Consider the following 26285-nt stretch of genomic DNA (forward strand, 5'->3'; position numbering starts at 1 on the left):
GCACCAAGTACTATTTTTACCCAAGGTTTTGCTACTTCAGGTTTTTTAACTGAAATGCATCAATCCCCACTATTAGTTCCCGCTCTCCAATCTCATTGGTTAATGATGCACGTAAGTATGATGGTATTGGGTTATGCATCTCTTTTATGTGGATCATTATTTTCAGTAGCTCTTATAGTGATTACATTTCAAAACTCTATAAGAATTTTTGGTAAAAACAATCATTTATTAAATGCGTTATTTTCCTTTGATGAGATCCAATACATGAACGAAGAGAACAATGTTTTAAGAAACACTTATTTTTTTTCTTATAATAATTATTATAAGTCTCAACTGATTCAACAATTAGATCATTGGAGTTATCGTATTATTAGTCTAGGGTTTATCTTTTTAAGCATAGGTATTCTTTCAGGGGCCGTATGGGCTAATGAGACATGGGGATCGTATTGGAATTGGGATCCAAAAGAAACTTGGGCATTTATTACTTGGACCATATTCGCAATTTATTTACATATGCGAACAAATAAATTGTTTGAAGGTAACACGTTCTGTGGCTACTTACTAAGATCATACATGCCTTATTGGAGGCTCCAAATTTCTTGAAAATTTGATTCAAGTGACATTAAGGCCAAATTGCAACTAGGACAAAAAATAGTGGATCGGGAGNCTTATTTTTTTTCTTATAATAATTATTATAAGTCTCAACTGATTCAACAATTAGATCATTGGAGTTATCGTATTATTAGTCTAGGATTTATCTTTTTAAGCATAGGTATTCTTTCAGGGGCCATATGGGCTAATGAGACATGGGGATCGTATTGGAATTGGGATCCAAAAGAAACTTGGGCATTTATTACTTGGACCATATTCGCAATTTATTTACATATGCGAACAAATAAATTGTTTGAAGGTAACACGTTCTGTGGCTACTTACTAAGATCATACATGCCTTATTGGAGGCTCCAAATTTCTTGAAAATTTGATTCAAGTGACATTAAGGCCAAATTGCAACTAGGACAAAAAATAGTGGATCGGGAGACAAAACGATTGTAAAACAATTCTCAATGTACATTTGAAGTTTACGCGCGCAACAATGCATGGAGACTCATGTGCCGGCATATGGGCAGCACGTAGTCAACACTCGACTTTGAACCCCAACGAGCACGACAATTACCCATGAATTTTCTAGTGGCAACATGTAGTGCTCGCTGATAGGCGCTCTGAGTCAGGTCGGATCAGTGTTATTGGATCTGGTGGTGGGTACTGAACTGAGTCGCACGCGGGTTGAAGGGTCGCAGTTTAGGGTCAAATTAGGTTAGGTCTAAGCGATGCGTCTCCCGTGGAAGTCTAATGCGTTGTTCCAGTCGAACCATGACACATTTCCACACGTTTGGCAGATGCATTACTCCTATAGTTCGACATCTTTCCACCGCTAGCCTTGCTGCGTTTCACTGCTCGATGTCTAACGCGTCAATCGAATATTCTGTCTGCACAATTAATTTTAAGAATTCGAAAAATTTTCTAATTTTTTCCAATTTTCTTTATATTTTCATTACTTTTCATAGCAAACTTGAATCAACTTAGTATTAGAGTAAATAATCCATTATTACAAAGATGTTTTTCTTGTAGTTTATTTCCAACAATAGAAGAGATATTCTCATTCAAAATTACTGTTTCTATACAAACATCAGAATTCCTTCTAATTCGACAGGAAAAATATGCAAAATACTTTCTAGATCAACCTACTAAATTTTGTAATATGAATCTCCTTGAATCTCCCATCTCTCAAGAAAAACTAAAAAACTTACCTTGAGTTCTTCCTTATTTCTTGATGCTTTTTGACGATTCAAGTGTCTAGACTTAATCTCCACAAGGCTCAGATTTAATCTCCACAAGGCTCTAAGTAATATTTGTGGCCAAGGTTTTGTTGGAATCAAAATGGATGGCAATTACTCAAAATGGATGGTTGAATAACATCGTCTTGGGCAAACCAAGTAAGTGACTCCACTATTAGCTTGGTTGGATAAATTGTATTATATATGATGGCGCGTCCTATGGCCCCAGCATATGTCAAATGTATGAATGATATGCTACGCTATACTATACTATGTTATTTGATACTATGTTATGTTATGATAGGTTATACCATGTATAAAAGGTATATATATGATGGGATCATGTCAAGATGGGTTAAAAATCCAAGAGCTTGTAGTTTAAGGGTGAGAATTTCACCTGGTGGCCGTGGACACCTAGGCTTAGTCCAAGTAGCCACATTTAATTTTTCTTTTGAACTATAAACCATTGAAACATATTAACCTGATTCAAAATCACAATAGTTTAAGGGTGGGAATTTCATGTTGTGATTGTGGATACCTACCTGGACTTAAATCCTAACAGCCACATTTGATTTTTTTTATTTCTATAAACCATTGAAGCATATTAACTTAATTCAATCCACCGGATTGACTTTTATGAACAAATTGGTGAAGCAAATTAGAAGTTTGTTGATTTATCCTTAATCATGAAAGCCATGAATGATGGCTAAATATCCAAGTGGCTGTAGTTTAGTGGTGAGAATTCCACGTTGTGGCCGTGGAGACCTGGGCCCGAATCCCAGCAGCCACATCTACTTTTAATAGCTACCAACGAGCAAATTTGAAGTTTGTTGGTTTATCCTTAGTCATGAAAGTGATGAATGTCTGCTAAATATCCAAGTGGCTGTGGTTTAGTGGCGATGAATGTGGTACGAGATGATACGATTCATGTTAAAATGTAGAAAACGTAAAGGGCTTCGATAGTTTCGTGGCGATGATGTGGTACGAGATGATACAATTCATGTTAAAATGTAGAAAACGTAAAGGGCTTCGATATCACATCTTTTCCCTTACCTACCATCTTCATTTTGGAAGCGTAAAGGATTTCTTAGTTTATTTTAACCATAAACCATCATATTCTTAAAAATAATAACACATATGTAAGAAACACTTAACTCTACCCAATCAGAATGAGTTACAAGATGCTACTGAAGGAAAGAATTAGAAGTTTGCTTGTTTATCCCTCAATCATGAGACGTGGTACTAAACATTGAAATCGTTGTAGTTTAGTAGTGAGAATTCCATGTGGGGGCCCTCGAGACATGGGCTTGAATCCGAGCAAAAATCACATTTAGTTCCTAAATTCTATTAAAAACGTATTCTTAAAAATAACTAAAAGTGTTGTCCCCACTTGTTAGAGAGACTTATTTGAGGAAAAAAAAAAAGAAAGAAAGAGAGAGATAACAATGAGAGTAAATCTTGTAGGCCTTCAAATGATAATTGCTTGCTGGGTATATTGTTCTAAAGACTAGTCATTGAGTTTAATTTATAGCACCAACTAAGGGGATTGAACACACGGACATGGTTAAAAGTCACTCACTCTACCACTGAGCTAAGATGGCTTGTAACAATCCTGATAGCACATGTTGTCCCACTTGTTAGAAAGAGTTATTTGAGGCAGAAAAAAAGTGACACAGGAGAGTAAATTGGGGTGTATTTGCTAGAAAAATGATGCAAGAGCCTACACAATGAGTATTTGTAGTTGTTTAATTTCTAGCGCTATTTGTAGTTGCAAGAGCCTACTCTATATCATGCCCATAGTTCAAAGATTGGAATTGAAAAGTTTGCTGGATTCGATTTCGGTATTTGAAAGATGCAAATTGAAGATAATTTGTACCAGAAATATCTTCACGAACCCCTATTGGGGGTGAAGTCGGATACCATGACCACGGAACAGTGGAAGCTCAAGAATCGTGAGACTCCCAGATTGATTTGATTGTCATTGGCCATTCACGTAGCATTCAACATAATCAAGGAAAAGAAAACGTCAAATCTATTGAAGGCACTGTCAAATATGTACGAAAAATCGTCGACTATGAACAAGGTGTATTTGATGCGAAAGTTGTTCAATCTTCAAATGTATGAAAGGTGGATCTCTTGCGGATCATATAAATGAATTCAATATGATTGTAAGCCAATTGAGTTTTGTGGAAATTAATTTCGAAAGTGAAATTAAAGCATTGATTTTGATGCCCTCTTTACACGAGTCGTGGGATACAGTAGTTGCCGCAATTAGTAATTCCCGAGGATATGAGAAATTGATGTTCGATGAAATTTGAGATATATTTCTCAACGAAAGTATTCGAAAACGAGAAATTGAGAATTCATCTGGTGGTGCTCTCAGTGTTGACCAAACGGAAAGAAGTAAATGAAGTGTCAAAAAAATCGATCAAAATCAAAGAACTGGGAAAATCTTTAAAACAGACCAAATGTAATGTGTTGGAGTTGTGGAGAAAAATGTCACTTTCAGACAATTGTATAAGACCAAAGAGGAAGCATGATCACAAACCAGAGTTGGAGTTGTGGAGAAAAATGTCACTGTTAGACAATTGTATAAGACCAAGGAGGAAGCATGATCACACACCAGAAGATGATGATGATTCTATAAATTCAGCTGAAGACATTAGGGATGCTCTAAGATGATGATGATTCTATAAATTCAGCTGAAGACATTAGGGATGCTCTAATCCTCCGCGCGTACAGTCTGATTGAATCCTGAATTTTGGATTTAGGTGCATCTTTTCATTCATCTCCAAATAAAGAGCTCTTTCAAAATTTCAAGTCTGGAAATTTTGAGAAGGTGTATCTTGCGACAACAAAGATTTTGAGATTGAAGGAAAAGGGGATGTCCGCATAAAAACTCCGACAGAAAATCAGTGGACATTAAAGGATGCCAGATATAATTCGTGTCTCACGAAGAACCTGATCTCTATTGGTCAATTGGATAGCACAGGTTATGCAACAGAGTTTGGGAAGAGTTCATGGAAGATTTTGAAGGGTGCTATGGTGGTAGCACGTGGCATAAAATCTGGAAACTTATACACCACTGCAGCGTATATGAACATGGTTGTTGTTGCTAAGAGTGCTTCAAATTCAAGTATATGGAATAATAGACTTGGACATGTGAGCGCCAAAGAAATGAAGATGCTGGTGCGAAAGGAGTTTTAGAAGATCTGAAATTTGTTGATATGGGTTCTTATGAGAACTACATTATGAGCAAACAAAAACGAGCTAGTTTCACAAAAATTACCAGAGAATTAAAGAAAGTATGGTTAGAAATAGTCAATATAGACGTTTGGGAACCATCTCCAGTTTCATCCCTTGGCGGATCAAAGTTCTACGTCACCTTGATCAATAATTTCAGCAGTAAGGTGTGCATTTATTTCCTGAAACACAAGTCAGATGTGTTTGCTACATTCTGGAAGTGGAAAGTTGAAGTTGAAAATCAAATCGGCTTGAAGAGTAAATGTCTGAAGTCTAACAATAGAGGAGAGTACAACAAGTCATAATTCAAAGCATTTTGTGCTGCTCAAAGAATTATATTAACGAAGGCAATTCCCAGTAAAGCAAGACAAATTGATGTTGTTGAAAGAATAAATTGAACATTGAATGAGCGAACAAGGAGTAAGAGAATTCATTCTTGATTGCCAAAGACATTTTGGGTTGATGCCGTAAATATAGCAGTCTACTTGAATAATAGAGGGTCGTCAGTAACCTTGGAGTTCAAGTTGCCATAAGAAGTATGGATAGGAAAAGAACTCAAGTACTGTCACTTGAGAACTTTTAGTTGTATTGCGTATGTTCGTATTGATCCAGAGAAGAATGACAAACTTGACGCTGAGGCTGTAAAGTGCTACTTCATACGCTATGGGCCTTACATGTTTGAGTATAGGTTTTGGGATGCCAAGAATAGAAAAGTTCTGAGACATTGTGACGTGATCTTTCATGAAATGTCATGTATAAGAACAAAAAGAAGAAAGGTTCTAAGACAACGAAGCAAGTGAGAGTGGAGGTTGAGTTGTTGAAAGATTCACCTAGTGATGAGCAGATACTCAAGAAACTCCTTAGACGGTTGCTGAGGAACCAGAGGTGGAGCAAGTGACAGCAGGTGTTGAAAAGATCATCTAGAACTATCATTTACAAAGATATGTATTGTAACGATTCAGATTTTCCATTTTTGCCTTATCTGGTTAAAATTTTATTTTTATTTCTGTAAACGACAAGATATTATGTTATTCATTTATTCCGGTCGAAAGATGCAATTTTAAACGAAGAAGTTATTAGAAATTGTAACGGTTTGGGTTTATGGAATAAAATAAAATAAAATAAAAAGAGAATAAATAATTAAATGTAATCTCCCCGTAAATCAAGGGACTTACTGTGAGACTTTTATTACGGAGGAGAAACATTCCTATTTCTTTAAATTTCCTTATCCTAGAAACCCTAGTATGCCTTATTGGTAAATGTCTTGAGATTAGTTTTATATTCCTATGCCCAACTTTTTACATCCCTTGAAAAGGATCCTCTCCAAACTTTCATCCGGAACGTTGGGGTTGCTCTTCGGAGGAAGAATCGAGTAGAAGTAAGGCATTGATGTTGGGATCATTGTGTCAAAGAAGGTTGGCCGTCAGAAATTGGTGTTGAGGACGTTGTGGGATTGTCGGCGCGTCGCTGGAATCGGGGAGGCGGAAACTAGAGTTTCGTCGCTTGTCGGGTAAGGAAGGCAAGGTTTTTGGAATAGGGTCGAGCTGCAAACGCACACCCAGCAGCTTTGGCAGCTTCGCACGCGTACACAGTGCGGGTCGGCTCGCATGTGTACGAAATCGGCTCGGTTCCGTCAATTCCCGCAGCTCGACTTGGCGGCTTAGTTGGCCGGTTCGGTAGCTAGGCTTAGCGGCAANAGACTTTTATTACGGAGGAGAAACATTCCTATTTCTTTAAATTTCCTTATCCTAGAAACCCTAGTATGCCTTATTGGTAAATGTCTTGAGATTAGTTTTATATTCCTATGCCCAACTTTTTACATCCCTTGAAAAGGATCCTCTCCAAACTTTCATCCGGAACGTTGGGGTTGCTCTTCGGAGGAAGAATCGAGTAGAAGTAAGGCATTGATGTTGGGATCATTGTGTCAAAGAAGGTTGGCCGTCAGAAATTGGTGTTGAGGACGTTGTGGGATTGTCGGCGCGTCGCTGGAATCGGGGAGGCGGAAACTAGAGTTTCGTCGCTTGTCGGGTAAGGAAGGCAAGGTTTTTGGAATAGGGTCGAGCTGCAAACGCACACCCAGCAGCTTTGGCAGCTTCGCACGCGTACACAGTGCGGGTCGGCTCGCATGTGTACGAAATCGGCTCGGTTCCGTCAATTCCCGCAGCTCGACTTGGCGGCTTAGTTGGCCGGTTCGGTAGCTAGGCTTAGCGGCAAGGTATCACTATAATATATCAATTCCAAGGTTTTTGGCCCTTCCGAAGCTGTTTCTGCCCTTAGTTTTACCATCCGAGGTCAGTATGGTTCCTATACGTTAAAGACAGATTAGGTCGGGGGGTTTATTTTGATAAATAGCATGAGGTTTAGCTAGGGCATGTTATGAAATGTTCCTAAGTTTTTATGTGGTTATCATAGGACGTATTTAACCGCTGGGATTAGCTCATTGTGAGTGACTTCAACCAAGACCATCGAGGTAAGTGACCTTACTGTTGGAGTTAGCTTACAACGTGTTGTATGATGATGCGTGCCCTGTGGCCCCTGCATGCACCATATTTATGTCATATGATTATGTGATGTATAGATTGTGTATGTTATGTGATGTATGAATTATGTTGACGGTTGACTGTTTATGTTATGTGAAGTCATGAATGAGATGTTAGTATTATATGCCATGAATATGTTGATCGATGCCATAGATAAACGTAGAATTATCGAGTCATATCATGAGATGTTTATGCAACTGGAATGTTTATGTAATATGTCATGTAATGTAAGTCATGTGAGATGCCATGTGATGTAAGAAACGTAAATGCGATGTTAGCACTGCTTATGTAATGCCATGTTAGATACGTTAAGGGACCTCATGCATATATGTATGTCACGTGCATCAGGATTCTTCCCCTTTATGTTACGGAAGAATGAAATACGATATTTAGGTTCGCCATGATATCATGCGGGCCCTTTTCTGTTCTGTGGTGTCCGGCTACGTGTAACACGTTGTGCCCGACCAAGTCAGGCCCAGGGGGTATGTATAAGAGCCCGCCTGGTGGGTTCATGTACACGTACATGGGCCATGTGTGAAGGAGTACCACACATCCAACCCTACCCGGAATAGAAAAGCGCCCAAGGCTATGAAAAGTTTATGAAAAGTTAGGTCCCGCTCATATGTTGCATGTGTTTGCATTCCTAACCCCAACAGTGGGGTGACTTACTGAGTATTTCATAAAATACTCAAGCCATGTGCTACCTACATTATTTTTCAGGTAAAGGAAAGGCACCAATGTACGGTTGACGGCGGAGCTGAGGCCACCATGGAAGTTGGAGACATGATATTTTTAGGAGTTTACTTTTATTAGACTGTTTTAAGTTATAGCATTGACTATTGTTTTAGTTGGATTTATTTTGAATTCAGTATTGAAGGTTTATTTTTGGAGTTTAGGTTTTGTTTTGGATTCATGAATATTTATGAAAGACTCTTTCAAGGTTATTTATGATGAGCTTCCGCTTAATGAGATATGTATGCATGGGTGACGTCACTAATTACGTTATAGAGAATTAGGGGCGTTACATGTATTCACCTTCATTACATTATCTGTTGCTGGCTGATGAAGAGGAATCAGAGTCCCTTGGTGATGCCCTACAGTTGGAGGATACAACAAAGTGAGAGCAAGTCATGGATGATGAGATGTATAAGCTTCAGAAATGTGTTGCTCTTACATCTAATGAGGCTGAGAAGGTGGCAATAGCTGAAGCTGTAAAGGAGATGATATGGATAACAGAGTATTTAGAAGAAATGGACAAGAAGCAGCACGAGAAAATTCTTTATATAGATAGTTAAAGTGTCATACAGTTGGTGAGGAACCCGGTCTATCATTCAAAGACAAAATACAGAAGGCAATATCATTTCACTCGCAGGTTAGTGGAAGATGATATGTGTTTGGAGAAGATAAGGAGTGAAAAGAATCTAACAAACATGTTGGCAAAATGTGTTGACGTTGGAACATTGAGGTTGTGCAAAGCCTCAATTGGTATGGTGCAGTGAAAATGTCGTTTGAGAATGAAATTCTTGGTTGACTGGATCAGTCTCCGGAGAATTTTTGGATATAGAGCCTGCTGCCATTTATAAATTATTCAATTGTTATAGTTAGTAAAACTACATGTGGAAAATACAGAGTAAACGACTATTTCTACTAAAAAGCTCGTAAAGAATATAGAGTAGATATTTATATATAGTAGATATTTATATATAGTAGATATTTATATATAATAGGTGGTTATATCCGTTAAAACTATATATATATATATATACCCATGAGACAATGCTTAACCTGGATTCTCTATTGGTGTACATACCTAAAGTTATCAATATAAACCTTTAGCCAATATTCCTCGCATTTTGTCTCTCTTGTTCGTTGTGATCAAGATCATTTTGTCTTTCTTGTTCTTTGTGTTCATCTTGATCGAGTGTGTGTTATTGTACGATCCTAACAGGCCCATAACCCATAGGTCCTAGGATCAAAACTTCATTCTGATACCACCAATTGAAAGGAAGGAAAGAAAATCTACTAATTGAAGGAATAAATGAAAATCTCGAGGGATTGGGAGGGTTTTAAGAATTTTATTGAAAGAAACTGATGAGTATGGAGGTGTTATTTGATCACCATCTATGAGTATCGAGTGACTCCAAGTTTTTCTTCTAAAAGATTTACTCTACGATCAGGCAAACAATCAGGCGCCATTGAACTTTTATATATAATAAGATTGTTCGTAAAAAATTCACCGACCTTTTAATAGTTTAAATACTCATTCTATTACATTTCGTGTTGGGAAATGCTCAACTTTCCACCAAAGTTTGCTCGATTTCCACTACAAATTTCTCTAAATTTTCTAGATAAGTTCTAGAATAAGAGAAAAGGTAAGCACCATTTAAGTTTCTTTCTCGTTTTCATAATTAGCTGTAGTGAGGAGGCTTTCATAACGAATCGATTAAATTTCTTCCATGAATCAAGAGTCACGGTGAAAATGAGTTGATTGGAACAAAGAACACTCAAAACCATCAACTAGTGAAGGATAATTGAAGATGTGAAAAAGAAAAACTAGGTTGAGTATCATAACGGAGCAAAACTTGATTTAGTGATTTTCCTTTGAATTGAAACCCCAAAACTCTTTAATCCTCTTAATCAAACCCTCAAAAAATCGAGCAAATAACTCTCATTGTGTATCAACGAATTTTGAGAAGAAAATCTATTAGGGAGTTGGGTTTTGTATTCCTTTTTCTAGCAAGTCTTTTCTCTAATCATAGTTATGTTCCTCTCCCAAGCATCCTCTAAGTAACTGACATGTCACCTCCTTCTAGTCACCTTTGTAATATCTCCATTTCCAAATCACACATCAACCTCCTACCAGTCACAGTCATATCATCACATCAACCTTTCAAGTCATAGTCATGTTGGATCCTCCAACGCTCTTCCAAGTCACCATCGTATCTCTTTATCATAGTCGCCTCCATGTTGCATCCTCCAAGTCGCCACATCAGCCTCTTTTAAGTTAGAACCATGTCTCTTCTTCAATCCTCCTCCAAGTGACCGACATATGCCTCCTCCAAGCCTCTTAGTCATTACCATGTTGCCTTTCCAAGTCACCTCTATGTCACCCCTTGACCAAATACCTCCATGATGCATCCTCGAAGGAGATAGATTATGATGAAGGGCCAGAAAAAGCTAGAGAAGATAGATTATGATGAAGGGCCAGAAAAAGCTAGAGAAACAATCAGTCATAGGCTCTCCTAGTATTCTATTTCGGTATGAAATGAACAATATAATGGTGAGACAATTAGGAGCTTGATAGTTTATCTTTAATTGTGAATTGCCAAGATAAAGATCAACCATGGTATTAACTGACAAGATGACAGATGAACCACAAGAGCTTAGATTATAATGAATAATGGTAAAACCTGAGCTAAAATCCCTACAGTCACATTTATTTTTTATGTCCACGAGTTACGAGATGATACGATCATGTTACTATGTAGAAAATGGTAAATGGTTTACTAGCTTATCTTAACCTTAAACTGTTAAGATAGACTCTCATAGTACCTTATTAATATATGATATGGACGATATAACATGGTGACAGTTAGAGGCGTGCTAGCATATCCTTAATCACGAACCATCAAGACGAGATCAACATCGGTATTGAATGATGAGTTGATAGATGAGCCCCAAGAGACTAGATTATGATGAATGATGAACTAAATATCAATTTAGTTGTAGTTTAATGATGAGAATTTCATGTTGTGGGCATGGAAGCTTGTTGTCTAAAACCTGAGCTCGAATTCCAACAACCACATTTGTTTTTCATTATTTTAACGAACAATATAATGTGGAGATAATTAGAGGCTTGGTAGCTTATCTTTAATCCGCTAAATATCAAAGTAGATGTAGTAGTTTAGTGGTGAAGATTACAAGTTGTGTCTCAATGAGTTTTTTATTTTTTTTATTTTTTATTTTATTTTTATGTTATGATCACGTTACTTTAGAAGGAAACAATAAAGGGTTTGCTAGTTTATGCTTAACCGTTTATCAACCCATTTGCTTTTTGGCTACAAATCATTCAACCATATTAACATAACTCGGCTCTCATGAGCAAATCCGTCAAGAAAATTAGAAGTTTGTTGGTTTATCCTTAATCATGAAAATGATGAATGGTGACTAAATATCCAAGTGGTTGTAGTTTAGTGGTGAGAATTTTACGTTGTGGTCGTGGAGACCTAGGCTCGAATCCCAACCCCATTTGTTTTTTTCAGCTACAAACCATTGAAACATTTAACATAACTCAAAACCACTATGAGCTTTTATGAACAAACTGGTGAAGCAAATTAGATGTTTTTTTGTTTATCTTTAATCATGAAAATGATGTGACGGTTAAATATCCAAGTGGCTGTAGTAGTTTAGTGGTGAGAATTCCAAATTGTTGCCATGGAGAGTTGAGCTTGAATCCTAGTTTAACGATGAGTTTGAGAGACATTTGACATTTGTTTTCTAATTCTCAATAGCATAAGGATGAAACATAGACATCCGTGTTCCACCTCAAATAGAGTTCACAACCCAATTTTTTTGCATGGATTAGACACATGCCTTTCTTTTCGCTACAACCGCAAGTAGTACATTTCTAATGGTCCGATATGGTTCGTGTTCAATCTCGAATAGAGTTCATACCCCAACCTTCTATTTTCATGATTGTATTACACACATGCCTTTTTAATGATTAGTTGTAGATTATGAAGAATGATGGGTTAAATACCGAAGTTCTTGTAGTTTATTGATGAGAATTCCACGTTGTGGTTGTGAGACCTGAGCCTAAATCCAAACCGCCACACACATAACATTTTTTTTCTTTTTAGCTACAACACAAGTATGACATTCGTAATGGTCGGGTGGTATGGACCACTTCAACCCTAGTGGACTAAATATCGCGGCTGTAGTTTAGTGGTGAGAATACCACGTTGTTGCGCCCGTGGAGACCTGGGCTTGAATCCATGCACCCACATTTGAGGTTTGTTTTCTAATTTTCAATAACATAAGGATGAAACATAGACACATAAGTTTTAATAAAGCCATCACACATGAAACATTGTTTTTCTTTTAGCTACAACCGATGGTATGACATTCGTAATGGTCCGGTATGGTTCTTGTTCTAACTCGAATAGAGTTCACAACCCAACCCTCTATTTTCTTATTGGATTAAACACATGCGTTTCTAATGATGAGTTGTAAATTATGAAGAATGATTTGCAACCTATCGAAATGGCTGTAGTTTAGTGGTGAGAATTCCACATTGTTGTGGCTGTGGAGACGGGGCTTGAATCCATGCACCCACATTTGAGATTTATTTTCTAATTCTCAATAACATAAGATGAAACATAGAAACATAAATTTTAATAAAGCGATCAGACATGAAACATTGTTATGCTTTTAGCTAAAACCGCTGGTATGAAATTCGTAATGGTTCGGTATGGTCCTTGTTTCACCTTGGATAGAGTTCACAACCCAATGATTATTAGTTGTAGATTATGAAGAATGATGGGTTAAATACCGAAGTTCTTGTAGTTTATTGATGAGAATTCCACGTTGTGGTTGTGAGACCTGAGCCTAAATCCAAACCGCCACACACATAACATTTTTTTTCTTTTTAGCTACAACACAAGTATGACATTCGTAATGGTCGGGTGGTATGGACCACTTCAACCCTAGTGGACTAAATATCGCGGCTGTAGTTTAGTGGTGAGAATACCACGTTGTTGCGCCCGTGGAGACCTGGGCTTGAATCCATGCACCCACATTTGAGGTTTGTTTTCTAATTTTCAATAACATAAGGATGAAACATAGACACATAAGTTTTAATAAAGCCATCACACATGAAACATTGTTTTTCTTTTAGCTACAACCGATGGTATGACATTCGTAATGGTCCGGTATGGTTCTTGTTCTAACTCGAATAGAGTTCACAACCCAACCCTCTATTTTCTTATTGGATTAAACACATGCGTTTCTAATGATGAGTTGTAAATTATGAAGAATGATTTGCAACCTATCGAAATGGCTGTAGTTTAGTGGTGAGAATTCCACATTGTTGTGGCTGTGGAGACGGGGCTTGAATCCATGCACCCACATTTGAGATTTATTTTCTAATTCTCAATAACATAAGATGAAACATAGAAACATAAATTTTAATAAAGCGATCAGACATGAAACATTGTTATGCTTTTAGCTAAAACCGCTGGTATGAAATTCGTAATGGTTCGGTATGGTCCTTGTTTCACCTTGGATAGAGTTCACAACCCAATGATTATCAGTTGTAGATTATGAAGAATGATGGGCAACATATCGAAATGGCTATAGTTTAGTGTTGAGAATTCGACGTTGTGGCCGTAGAGACTTGGGCTCGAATCCGAGCAGCCACATTTGACATTCGTAAATATGACATTTGTAATCATCCAGTGTGGTCCTTGTTCCACCTCGAATAGAGTTCACAACCATTACACATGCCAATGAGTTGATAAATGAGCCCCAAGAGTCGATATTATGATGAATGTTTGGTTAAATATCAAAGTGGTCGTAGTTTAGTGGTAAGAATTCCACGTTGTGGCTATGCTATGAAGACTTGAGCTTGAATCCCAACAGCCACATTTGTTTTTTATGCCCACAAGTTATGAGATGATACAATCATGTTACTATGCAGAAAATGGTAAATGGTTTACTAGCTTATCTTAACCTTAACCGTCAAGATGGGCTCTCATCGTACTCTATTGATATATGATATGAACAATATAATATGGAGACAGTTAGGTGCTTGCTAACATATCCTTAATTTTGAACCGTTAAAGACGAGATCAACTATGGGCTCTCATCGTACTCTATTGATATATGATATGAACAATATAATATGGAGACAGTTAGGTGCTTGCTAGCATATCCTTAATTTTGAACCGTTAAGACGAGATCAACATTGGTATTGAATGAGAAGTTTGGTTTGTAAATGAGCCCCAAGAAACTAGACTACGATGAATGATTGCCTAAATATCAAACTAGTTGTGACCGTGGAAACTTTGGGTGGACAATTAGTACCCACATTTGTTTTTAATTCTCAAAAACATTACTTCTACTTCTTTTTGAATTAAATATATTGAGTTTGATGAAATAAATTTTTAAAGCTATTTTCTTAAAAATAACACATGCCCATGAGTTAGGAGATGGTATGATTATGTTAGTAGGAAATGGTAAAGAGTTGGTTAGTTTATTTTAACCATAAACCATCATATTCTTAAAAATAACACGTATGTATCATGGGAATTTTTTAGCTACAAACTATTCAACCATATTAACAACTCAAAAGAAACACTAAATTCAAATAAAGTTCACAATTCAACTTTCTATTTTTTGCTTTTTGGATTGGATCAGAATGAGTTAGGATATGATATTAAACTTATGGAAATAATTAGAAGTTTTCTTGTTTATCCCTCAATCATGAGACGTTAAGACGAGATCAACATTGCTACTAAATATTGAAGTGGTTGTAGTTTAGTGGTGAGAATTCCACGTTGTGGTCGTGGAGACCTGCGTTTGTGAGGTATTTTTACGGCTCCTCCATTGCCACGTTTGCGACCACGCCCACAACCTTTACTCTCTTTTTTCTGGTCATCATGTCCCTTCGTACCTGAAAATGAAGAATCAACCACATCTTTCTTTTTTGTTCATGCAAGTCACTCCTCATGTGTGAGTAAGACATGCTTCTCCTCATCTATATCTTCATAGCCACAAAGTCTCTCCTCATGGACCCTAAGACGACCAACGACCTCCTCAACCGACATGTTCTTAAGGTCGTTAATATTCTCGATGGAGGTAACAATCTGCATGAATCTCGAGGGAACATCTCGAATAAACTTCTTTAGGATGAAGATCTTTTACACCTTGTCACGTAACGAACGGATGCTAGTGACGATTTTCGTCAATTTCATGGCAAATTCGAACCCTTTTTCTTAAGACACACTTGTTAGAAAACAAGAAAAAGAGTCCGTCTATGCGATGATCCTATACGATTTTCTTGATTGCATACATTGAAATGGAACTTATTGGAAAAGGTAAGACAGAAAATTCGAAAGCAGTATCCATTTGAAAAAAAATTTGGTCTTGTAATTGAGAGTATGAAAAGGGAGGAACTTTGACGGAAGGAATCCGACTTGATGGCCAACAAACAAATATTGTGCCTACAGATAAAATTAAGCAATGGCCAAAGTGGCCAACAAATCTTGATGGCCAACAAACAAACATAACNTCATGGGAATTTTTTAGCTACAAACTATTCAACCATATTAACAACTCAAAAGAAACACTAAATTCAAATAAAGTTCACAATTCAACTTTCTATTTTTTGCTTTTTGGATTGGATCAGAATGAGTTAGGATATGATATTAAACTTATGGAAATAATTAGAAGTTTTCTTGTTTATCCCTCAATCATGAGACGTTAAGACGAGATCAACATTGCTACTAAATATTGAAGTGGTTGTAGTTTAGTGGTGAGAATTCCACGTTGTGGTCGTGGAGACCTGCGTTTGTGAGGTATTTTTACGGCTCCTCCATTGCCACGTTTGCGACCACGCCCACAACCTTTACTCTCTTTTTTCTGGTCATCATGTCCCTTCGTACCTGAAAATGAAGAATCAACCACATCTTTCTTTTTTGTTCATGCAAGTCACTCCTCATGTGTGAGTAAGACATGCTTCTCCTCATCTATATCTTCATAGCCACAAAGTCTCTCCTCATGGACCCTAAGACGACCAACGACCTCCTCAACCGACATGTTCTTAAGGTCGTTAATATTCTCGATGGAGGTAACAATCTGCATGAATCTCGAGGGAACATCTCGAATAAACTTCTTTAGGATGAAGATCTTTTACACCTTGTCACGTAACGAACGGATGCTAGTGACGATTTTCGTCAATTTCATGGCAAATTCGAACCCTTTTTCTTAAGACACACTTGTTAGAAAACAAGAAAAAGAGTCCGTCTATGCGATGATCCTATACGATTTTCTTGATTGCATACATTGAAATGGAACTTATTGGAAAAGGTAAGACAGAAAATTCGAAAGCAGTATCCATTTGAAAAAAAATTTGGTCTTGTAATTGAGAGTATGAAAAGGGAGGAACTTTGACGGAAGGAATCCGACTTGATGGCCAACAAACAAATATTGTGCCTACAGATAAAATTAAGCAATGGCCAAAGTGGCCAACAAATCTTGATGGCCAACAAACAAACATAACTGGATTTTTGATCAGGGAGATTATAGCTTCGTTGTCCACGTAAAGCATTGGTGGATCGCCCTCTACGAGTTTTTCCAACAATCACGCAAGCCAGACCCCTTGTGTTGCGCCGTCGAAGCGGTGATGTACCCTGCCTCTCAAGAAGAAAAAGCAACTAACTTTTGTTTATTTGATTGCCGGTAGATCGCGCTACCTAAGATAAAGTAAATCATCCCAGTGGTGATCTTACGATCATCAACGTCACCCACCATGTTACTATCACTATAGCCGACCAGCTCAAGCTTCTCATTTCCTCTCTCTGCACAGTATTTCACACCCTAGCCTCTGGTTTCAGCCACATAGAGTAGGATGTGCTTGACAACCACAAGATGCTCCTCGTTAGGTGCTTCATAAACCTACTCACGTATCCAACGGAATAAGCGAGGGCAGGGCGTGTGTTTACCAGATAGTGCAGGCTCCCAAAAATACTGCGATAATTGGTGGCGTCGACTGTCATCGTAGTGCCGGCCTTACTTAGTTGGAGCTGGGCCACCATTTGTGTCCTTGTAGGGCTACTGTCCGCTAACCCAGCTGTGTCCAGCAGCTTCTTCGCATACGCACTTTGGCGATGGTGATGTTGACAGTACTCTATTGTACTTCGATGCCGAGGTAGTAGCTGAGCACGTCGAGATCGCTCATCTTCAAATTCTTTGACATCTCCCTCTTGAATCTTCCAAAAACTTCCATGTCGCCTCCAATGGTTATGAGGTTGTCGACGTACACTCCCACAATCAGCTGCCGCTCGCCGACATGTCATGCTTAGAGGCACAACTCTTGAACTTCAGCGACAGTAGAGTATTGTCGAGCTTTTCGTTCTAGGCTAGTGGTGCTTGCCAAAGCCCGTAGAGTGCCTTGTGTAGGCGCAGTTCCTTGCCGAAGTTGTCCTTGTCTAGGAAGCCAAGTGGTTGTCAAACGTAGACGGTCCCCTTGAGCTATCCGTTGAAGAAAGCGGACTTCATGTCCATGTGCTGGACCTCCCAAGAGCAATGTGCCGCGATTGCTAGCAACAGGCGGATGGATTTCAACCTTGCAACTGGCACGAATACCTCTTTGAAGTCCACTCCTTGCTTCTGGACATAGCCCTTCGCCACTAGACCGGCCTTATACTTCAACTTCTCCCTCTTCGTTTCGCTTTAGTTTGATACCCATTTTAGCCCTATGGCTCTGTGTCGTGATGAGATGTCCTCCAGACTCCATGTCTTGTTCTTAGTGAGGGATGTCATCTCTTCCTTCATTGCCTTCAGCTAGCACGGGATCCTTCCTGCTTCGGCGAAGGAGTTCGATTCACCTGCGCGAATGGCATGCGGTTTAGCCACTTCTTCTAAGAGCTCGCGCGCCGCCAGTCCCTATGGTTCACCTCCTCCCAGTAGCTTTTCAATCCTTCGGTATCTGGCTGCCAGACCATCATCGTGATTGGCATCCAACGTCGAGTCCGTAGTACGTGGTGTTACGAACTCAACTGGTTAAGGGGGCGTAGCAGGAGTTGTGGTAAGTGTTGGCGTAGGCGTGTCCGCTATAGCTATTGTGACGATGATAATACCCGATGCTGTGCTCCTCCTTCTCCCAGCTCAATAACGAGGTAATCCATCGTGAATTGATTTGGGTTTTGGTCTGCCTCGGTCACATTGTTCCACTGCTAGAGGGTGTTCTAGTTAAACACGACGTCGCGCGATAAGTGAGCTCGCCCCCCCGCAAGATCATAGAGCCTATACGCCTTGCTCCCGGGTTCGTAGCCGATGAAGACGACCTTCATCCCCAAAGGATCAAGCTTATCGAGGTGGAGACGTGTAATCTTCATATATGCGACGCAGATGAACACTCAAAGATGATGTACCGCTTGCTTCTTGTTGTACCAAGTCTCGTGTGGCGTCTTCCCGTCGAGGCTTCGCATTGGCGACCGATTGAGGAGATAGACCCGTTGCTCTCGCTGGAGTTGTCATGGAGCTTCAGGCGTTGAAGACATTCCTCCTCAGTTTGTCGTCCTTAAAGTGGATCTCCAAAAACTCCTTCCGCAACTGCTCGATGTTGGACTCCCGCACTCGCTACACACCAACCCGGCGAGACTTGATCCCCTCCCAAGCCGATTGCGCGGTGCTCTTGGTGGAGAGAGATGCTAGCATCTTTGGAGGCACAGAATGTAGTATGGCAGCAAATGCCAAGTAATTCACCTGATACTCGATCGTTTCTTCTTCCTCAGGCTCGACAGCGTGCCACAACCCTTGCGCCTATAGGTTAACGTGCATCGGGTACTGGAAAGAGACGGTCATCTCCTTGATCACTCGCTAGATGACAACTCGACGTCGGTCTTCGCGGTGCCGGCCTCTTGGTGGCGGTGATGGAGACGTCGACACTCGGTGGCGGCATGGAGGAGTGCGACATCACCGCTTGTTTAGTGGTGAGAATTCTACGTTGTGGCCGGCTATGAACCATTGAAGCATATTAACATAACTGCAAACCACAACAAGCTTTTATGAACAAACTGGTGAAGCATATTAGAATTTTTTTGTTTATCCTTAATCATGAAAGTGATGAATGATGACTAAATATTCAAGTGGTTGTAGTTTAGTGGTGAGAACTCCACGCCGTGGAGACCTGGGCTTGAATCCGAGCAGCCACATCTATTGTTTTTAGCTACGAACCATTGAGGCATATTAACATAACTCAAAAGTGAAGAAAATTAGAAGTTTTTTTTGTTTATCCTTAATCATGAAAGTGATGAATGTTGGCTAAATATCCAAGTGGCTTTTGTAGTTTAGTGGTGAGAATTCCATGTTGTGGTTGTGGAGACCTGGACTTGAATCCCAGTAGCCACAACTAATTTTTTTAGCGGCAAACAATTGAAGCATATTAATATAACTCAAAACCACTACAAGCTACAAATTAAGCTAAATATCCAAGTGAGACCTAGACTCAAATACCAATAGTCACATTTGCTTTTTCTAGCTATGAACCATGAACAAACGGGTGAAGCAAATAGAAATTTTTTTGTTTATCCTTAATCATGAAAGTGATGAATGATTGCTAAACATCCAAGTGGTTGTAGTTTAGTGGTGAGAATTCCACGTGGTGGCCATGGAGACCTGGAGTCAAGTCCAAGCAGCCACACGGCCTTTTTTAGTTACAAACTATTGAAGCATATTAACATAACTCAAAACCAGTTCAACTCAACCCTCTATTTTTTTCCTTGGATTAGACACATGCTTTCTAATGATTAGTTGTAGATTAGGAAGAATGATGGGTGTAGTTTAGTGATGAGAATTCTAAGCTAATGAGTAGTTGTAGATTAGGAAGAATGATGGGTGAAGTTTAGTGATGAGAATTCTAAGTGTGGTTGTGACGACCTGGGCTCAAATCTTAATAGCCACACACACATAACATGGTTTTGATTTAAGCTACAAAACACAAGTATGACATTCGTAATGGTATGGACCACTTCAATTCTAATCCGCTAAATATCGAAGTGGTTGTAGTTTAGTGGTGAGAATAACATGTTGTGATCATGGAGACCTCGGCTTGAATCCATGCACCAACATTTGATTGTATCTTACAGTCTTTCTCATGATTAGTTGTAGATTATGAAGAATGATGAGCAATATATCGAAATGTCTATAGTATAGTTTAGTGGGTGGTGAGAACTCCACGTTGTGGCCGTAGAGACTTAGACTCGAATTCGAGCAGCCACATTTGACATTCGTAAGTAAGGACATTTTTAATCGTCATCCAGTATTGTCCTTGTTCCATCTCGAAGTATTGTATTGATGTATAATATGAAAATTATAATGTGGGAATATCCAGGGGCTTGCTAACTTACCCTTAATCATGAACAATCANCGACATCACCGCTTGTTTAGTGGTGAGAATTCTACGTTGTGGCCGGCTATGAACCATTGAAGCATATTAACATAACTGCAAACCACAACAAGCTTTTATGAACAAACTGGTGAAGCATATTAGAATTTTTTTGTTTATCCTTAATCATGAAAGTGATGAATGATGACTAAATATTCAAGTGGTTGTAGTTTAGTGGTGAGAACTCCACGCCGTGGAGACCTGGGCTTGAATCCGAGCAGCCACATCTATTGTTTTTAGCTACGAACCATTGAGGCATATTAACATAACTCAAAAGTGAAGAAAATTAGAAGTTTTTTTTGTTTATCCTTAATCATGAAAGTGATGAATGTTGGCTAAATATCCAAGTGGCTTTTGTAGTTTAGTGGTGAGAATTCCATGTTGTGGTTGTGGAGACCTGGACTTGAATCCCAGTAGCCACAACTAATTTTTTTAGCGGCANTGGGCACTGTTTGGTGCCCAAATAAGGTCAACGAGCCCCTTGGTGGTAAGAATTATAGGGTTTGCTAGCTTATCTTAACCATATCCATCAAAGATGGGCACTATTTGGAGCCCCTTGGTGGTAAGAATTATAGGGTTTGCTAGCTTATCTTAACCATATCCATCAAAGATGGGCACTGTTTGGTGAGCCCCTTGGTGGTAAGAATTATAGGGTTTGCTAGCTTATCTTAACCATATTAACATGCATGTTTATGGACCATGTTGCAACATACGGGATACANGCCTTTTTTAGTTACAAACTATTGAAGCATATTAACATAACTCAAAACCAGTTCAACTCAACCCTCTATTTTTTTCCTTGGATTAGACACATGCTTTCTAATGATTAGTTGTAGATTAGGAAGAATGATGGGTGAAGTTTAGTGATGAGAATTCTAAGTGTGGTTGTGACGACCTGGGCTCAAATCTTAATAGCCACACACACATAACATGGTTTTGATTTAAGCTACAAAACACAAGTATGACATTCGTAATGGTATGGACCACTTCAATTCTAATCCGCTAAATATCGAAGTGGTTGTAGTTTAGTGGTGAGAATAACATGTTGTGATCATGGAGACCTCGGCTTGAATCCATGCACCAACATTTGATTGTATCTTACAGTCTTTCTCATGATTAGTTGTAGATTATGAAGAATGATGAGCAATATATCGAAATGTCTATAGTATAGTTTAGTGGGTGGTGAGAACTCCACGTTGTGGCCGTAGAGACTTAGACTCGAATTCGAGCAGCCACATTTGACATTCGTAAGTAAGGACATTTTTAATCGTCATCCAGTATTGTCCTTGTTCCATCTCGAAGTATTGTATTGATGTATAATATGAAAATTATAATGTGGGAATATCCAGGGGCTTGCTAACTTACCCTTAATCATGAACAATCAAAATAAGGTCAACGAGCCCCTTGGTGGTAAGAATTATAGGGTTTGCTAGCTTATCTTAACCATATCCATCAAAGATGGGCACTGTTTGGTGAGCCCCTTGGTGGTAAGAATTATAGGGTTTGCTAGCTTATCTTAACCATATTAACATGCATGTTTATGGACCATGTTGCAACATACGGGATACATGAACGTTATATTCCCCTCCCTTTTCAAAATTAAGGGATGCATAGTTACCCTTTCGAGAGTCAAATAAGTATCTTCTTACTGGGTAATGTTGCGCCATCTGTGGGGATCAAACCCACGACCACGTGGTTAAAAGCCACACGCTCTTCACTACTGAACCCACGACCACGTGGTTAAAAGCCACACGCTCTCTACTACTGAGCTAAGATGGCTGTCCCCATGTGCAAGAGAGAGTTAAAACTAGGTATGGTTGCACCATCGGTGGGGATTGAACCCACAACCACATGATTAAAAGCCACATGCTATGCCACTGAGGTAAGATGACTTGTCACAACTATGGTAGTACATGTTCCCACTTGTTAGGGGGAGTTATCNAAAAAAAAAAAAAAAAAAAAAAAAAAAAAAAAAAAAAGTGACGGTGAGAGTAGATATCAAGCCTTCACAAAAAATGAGTATTTACGAAGACGGGTCTCATTGAGTTGTTTGGAAGCTATTTATATAATTTAAGCGCCATCTGTGGGGAATCAAACCCACGACCACGTGGTTAAAAGCCACGTGCTCTACCACTGAGCTAAGATGGCTTGTCACAACAATGGTAGCACATGTTATCGTCACATGTTAGAGACAGTTATTTGAGGCTGAAAAAATGTGACGATGAGAGTAAATCGTCGTGTCTCGAGATAAGGAGTCATTAAGTTCTTTTGCAAAAACCCACGACTATGTGGTTAAAAGTCACACGCTCTACCATTGAGCTAAGACGGAGACAATTCTCGAGATAAAGAGTCATTGGGATCTTTTCACCTATGGGTAGCACATGTTTTGCCCACTTGTTAGAGAGAGTTCGTTGAGGTAGGAAAAAAGTGATGATGAGTAAACCGTCTGTCTTGCTAGGTTAAGGACGTGATAAAGGGCTACAAATGAGTTGAGATTACTGGGTACATTTATGATGTGATGAAGGGCTACAAATGAGTTGAGGTTACTGGGTATATTTATATACTCTATGTCGTACCCATATTTTTATTAGATTGGTATGGTCCTTATTCCACCTCGAATAGAGTTCCCAACCCAAAATAATTAGTTGTAAGTGGTGAGTATTCCACCTGCAATATGACATTCGTAATGGTATCATATGGTCTGTATGGTCCTTATTCCATCTCGAATAGAGTTCACAATCCAAAATAATTAGTTGTAAGTGGTGAGAAATCCACGTTGTGGTAGTAGAGACTTGGGCTTGAATCCAACACCCACATTTGAGATTTGTTTTCTAATTCTCTCATAAGGATGAAACATAGACACATAAATTTTAATAAATCCATCCAACATGAAATATTGTTCATCTTTTAGCTACAACCACTGGTATGACATTCATAATGGTCCAGTATGGTCCTTGTTCCACCTTGAATAGAGTTCATAACTCAACCCTCTATTTTCTAATTAGATTAGACACATGCGTTCTAATGATTAGTTGTAAATTATGAAGAATGATGGGCTAAATATTGAAGTGGCAGTAGTTTAGTGTTAAGAATTTCACGTTGTTGTGGCCGTGGAGACCTAGGCACGAACCGGACATGAAACCTCGACATGAAACATTGTTCTACTTTTAACTACAACCATTGGTATGACATTCGTAATGGTTCGGTATGGTCCTTGTTAAACCTCGAATAGAGTTCACAATCCAACTCTCTATTTTCTGATTGTATCTAACACATGTCTTTCTGATGATTAGTTGTAGATTATGAAGAATGATGGGCAACATATTGAAATGGCTATAATGTAGTGGTGAGAACTCCACGTTGTGACCGTAGAGACATGGGTGCAAAATTAAACATATAAACATGAATCAAACACAAAACATTGATCTCCTTAGATTAGAATGAGAAACTTGGAAAGAATTAGAAGTTTGCTTGTTTATTCCTCAATCATGAGTAGTCAAGACGAGACCCACCTTGGCCTTCACTTGGTCTTCTCCATCTACGAACAGGTTCCTCCTCACTGCACTTCTTGTTGCAGTATTCTAACTCATATACTTATATTTTTTACGAGAGTAATACTTAATCATACTCTTATTCTTCTAGTGAATCATATCGTCATGGGTTTGTGAGATATTTTTACGGCTCCTCTGTTGCCACGTTTGTGACCACGCCCACAACCTTTACTTTCCTTTTTGTGGTTGCCATGTCCCTTCGTACCTAAAAATGAAGAAGCAACCACATTTTTCTTTGTTCGTGCGAGTCACTCCTCGTGTGTGAGTAAGACATGCTTCTCCTCATCTTTATCTTCATAGCCATGAAGTCTCTCCTCATGGACCTTAAGACGACTAACGACCACCTTAATCGACATATTCTTAAGGTCGTTAATTTTCTCGATGGAGGTAACAATCTGCATGAATCTCGAGAGAACATCTCTAAGGAACTTCTTGACATGAAGATCTTTTCCACTTTGTCACGTAACGAACAAATGCTAGTGATGATTTTCGTCAGCTTCATGGCAAATCGAACATTTTTTCTTAAGACACACTTGTTAGAAGGCAAGCAAAGTAGTCCGTTTATGCGATGATCCTACACGATGTTCTAGATTGCAAACATTGAAATAGAGCTTATTAGAAAAGGTAAGATAGGAAATTCGAAAGCGGTATCCGTTTGAAAAAAATTATGATCCTGTAATTGACAATATGAAAAGGGAGGAACTCTGAGGGAAGGATCCAACTTTCATTAGGATCCTGACTTAGAAGTTAACATACATGTTTATCGATCCTATAACATACTTAGAATTTAACATTTTTTTATCCTGTATGTGCCTATAAGTTAAATCGACCATGTTGCATAGTTACTCTTTGTGAGTAATGGATACATGAGCGTTACTTCCCCTCCCTTTCGAGTGATGTAATGGATTGTATTTCTACTACTAGTACATAATCGTGCTAAATCAGAGGATAAGAAAATATATATCTGTGATCTAGGTACTTTATGGATATCATCATCCCGTTGAGCATGTATGACTGTATGCATGATTGATTGTACATTGAATCCAAGTGGGTCAATCTCTGATCCTCTCTATAGAGAATAAGTAATAGAAGAAATTTCGGAGGAGAGTGAAAGTATCAATTTGGCTAGACTATGACTTATGATGGAATGTCTCCAGTAGACAGAGTGCATTAGAATTGTGAGATGATAAGGATATGGTTGTAGTAATCTTGATCGATCCAAACTCGATGAGTCAAAACAGAGGAACTTCAAAATGTGAATCCATGTTAAGACCGTCAAACCATCATAGAGATGACGAGCAAGTTAACACATGTACAACCACGTGGTGGTTAAAGACTACACACACCCTCCAACTAAACTAAGATGGCTTGTCGCAAGTTAACACATGTACAACCACGTGGTGGTTAAAGACTACACACACCCTCCAACTAACACACCCTCCAACTAAACTAAGATGGCTTGTCACAACCATGGTTGGTTGTACATGTTTGTAAGAGAGTGTCAAATGAGGTATTTTCTTACCGGGTAAGTGCGCCATCTGTGGGGATCGAACCCACAACCACGTGGTTAAATGTCATGTGTTCTACCACTGATTTGGGATGGCTTGTCACAACCTTGGTAGCACATGTTTTCTCCATTTGTTAGAGAGAGTTATTTGAGCCAAAAAAAAAAAAAAATTGCAACCTTGGTAGCACATGTTTTCTCCACTTGTTAGAGAGAGTTATTTGAGCCAAAAAAAAAAATTGCCAGACGACGAGTAGATCTCAATGTTCTAAAAGACTAGTCATTGAGTTCTTTTACAGCTATTTATAATTTATAGTGCAATCTATGGGGATCAAACCCACAACCACATGGTTAAAAACCACGCTCTCTACCATTGAGCTAAGATGGCTTGTCACAGCAATGGTAGCACATGTTGTCCGCACTTGTTAGAGAGAGTTATTTGAG

At 38.8% G+C, this 26285-nt stretch overlaps 2 non-coding genes across 2 annotated transcripts; one reads left to right on the forward strand and one right to left on the reverse strand.

Moving 5' to 3' along the window:
- Nucleotides 1-2553: 2553 nt before the first annotated feature.
- Nucleotides 2554-2625, forward strand: TRNAH-GUG. Its single transcript has one exon. It is a non-coding gene; the product is annotated as a tRNA-His (tRNA).
- A 20236-nt stretch (nt 2626-22861) lies between these two features.
- On the reverse strand, nt 22862-22934 carry TRNAK-UUU. The gene has a single exon. It is a non-coding gene; the product is annotated as a tRNA-Lys (tRNA).
- Nucleotides 22935-26285: the final 3351 nt, after the last annotated feature.

Source organism: Cucurbita pepo, chromosome LG09 (genome assembly GCF_002806865.2).
Source record: "Cucurbita pepo subsp. pepo cultivar mu-cu-16 chromosome LG09, ASM280686v2, whole genome shotgun sequence".
NCBI lineage: Eukaryota > Viridiplantae > Streptophyta > Magnoliopsida > Cucurbitales > Cucurbitaceae > Cucurbita > Cucurbita pepo.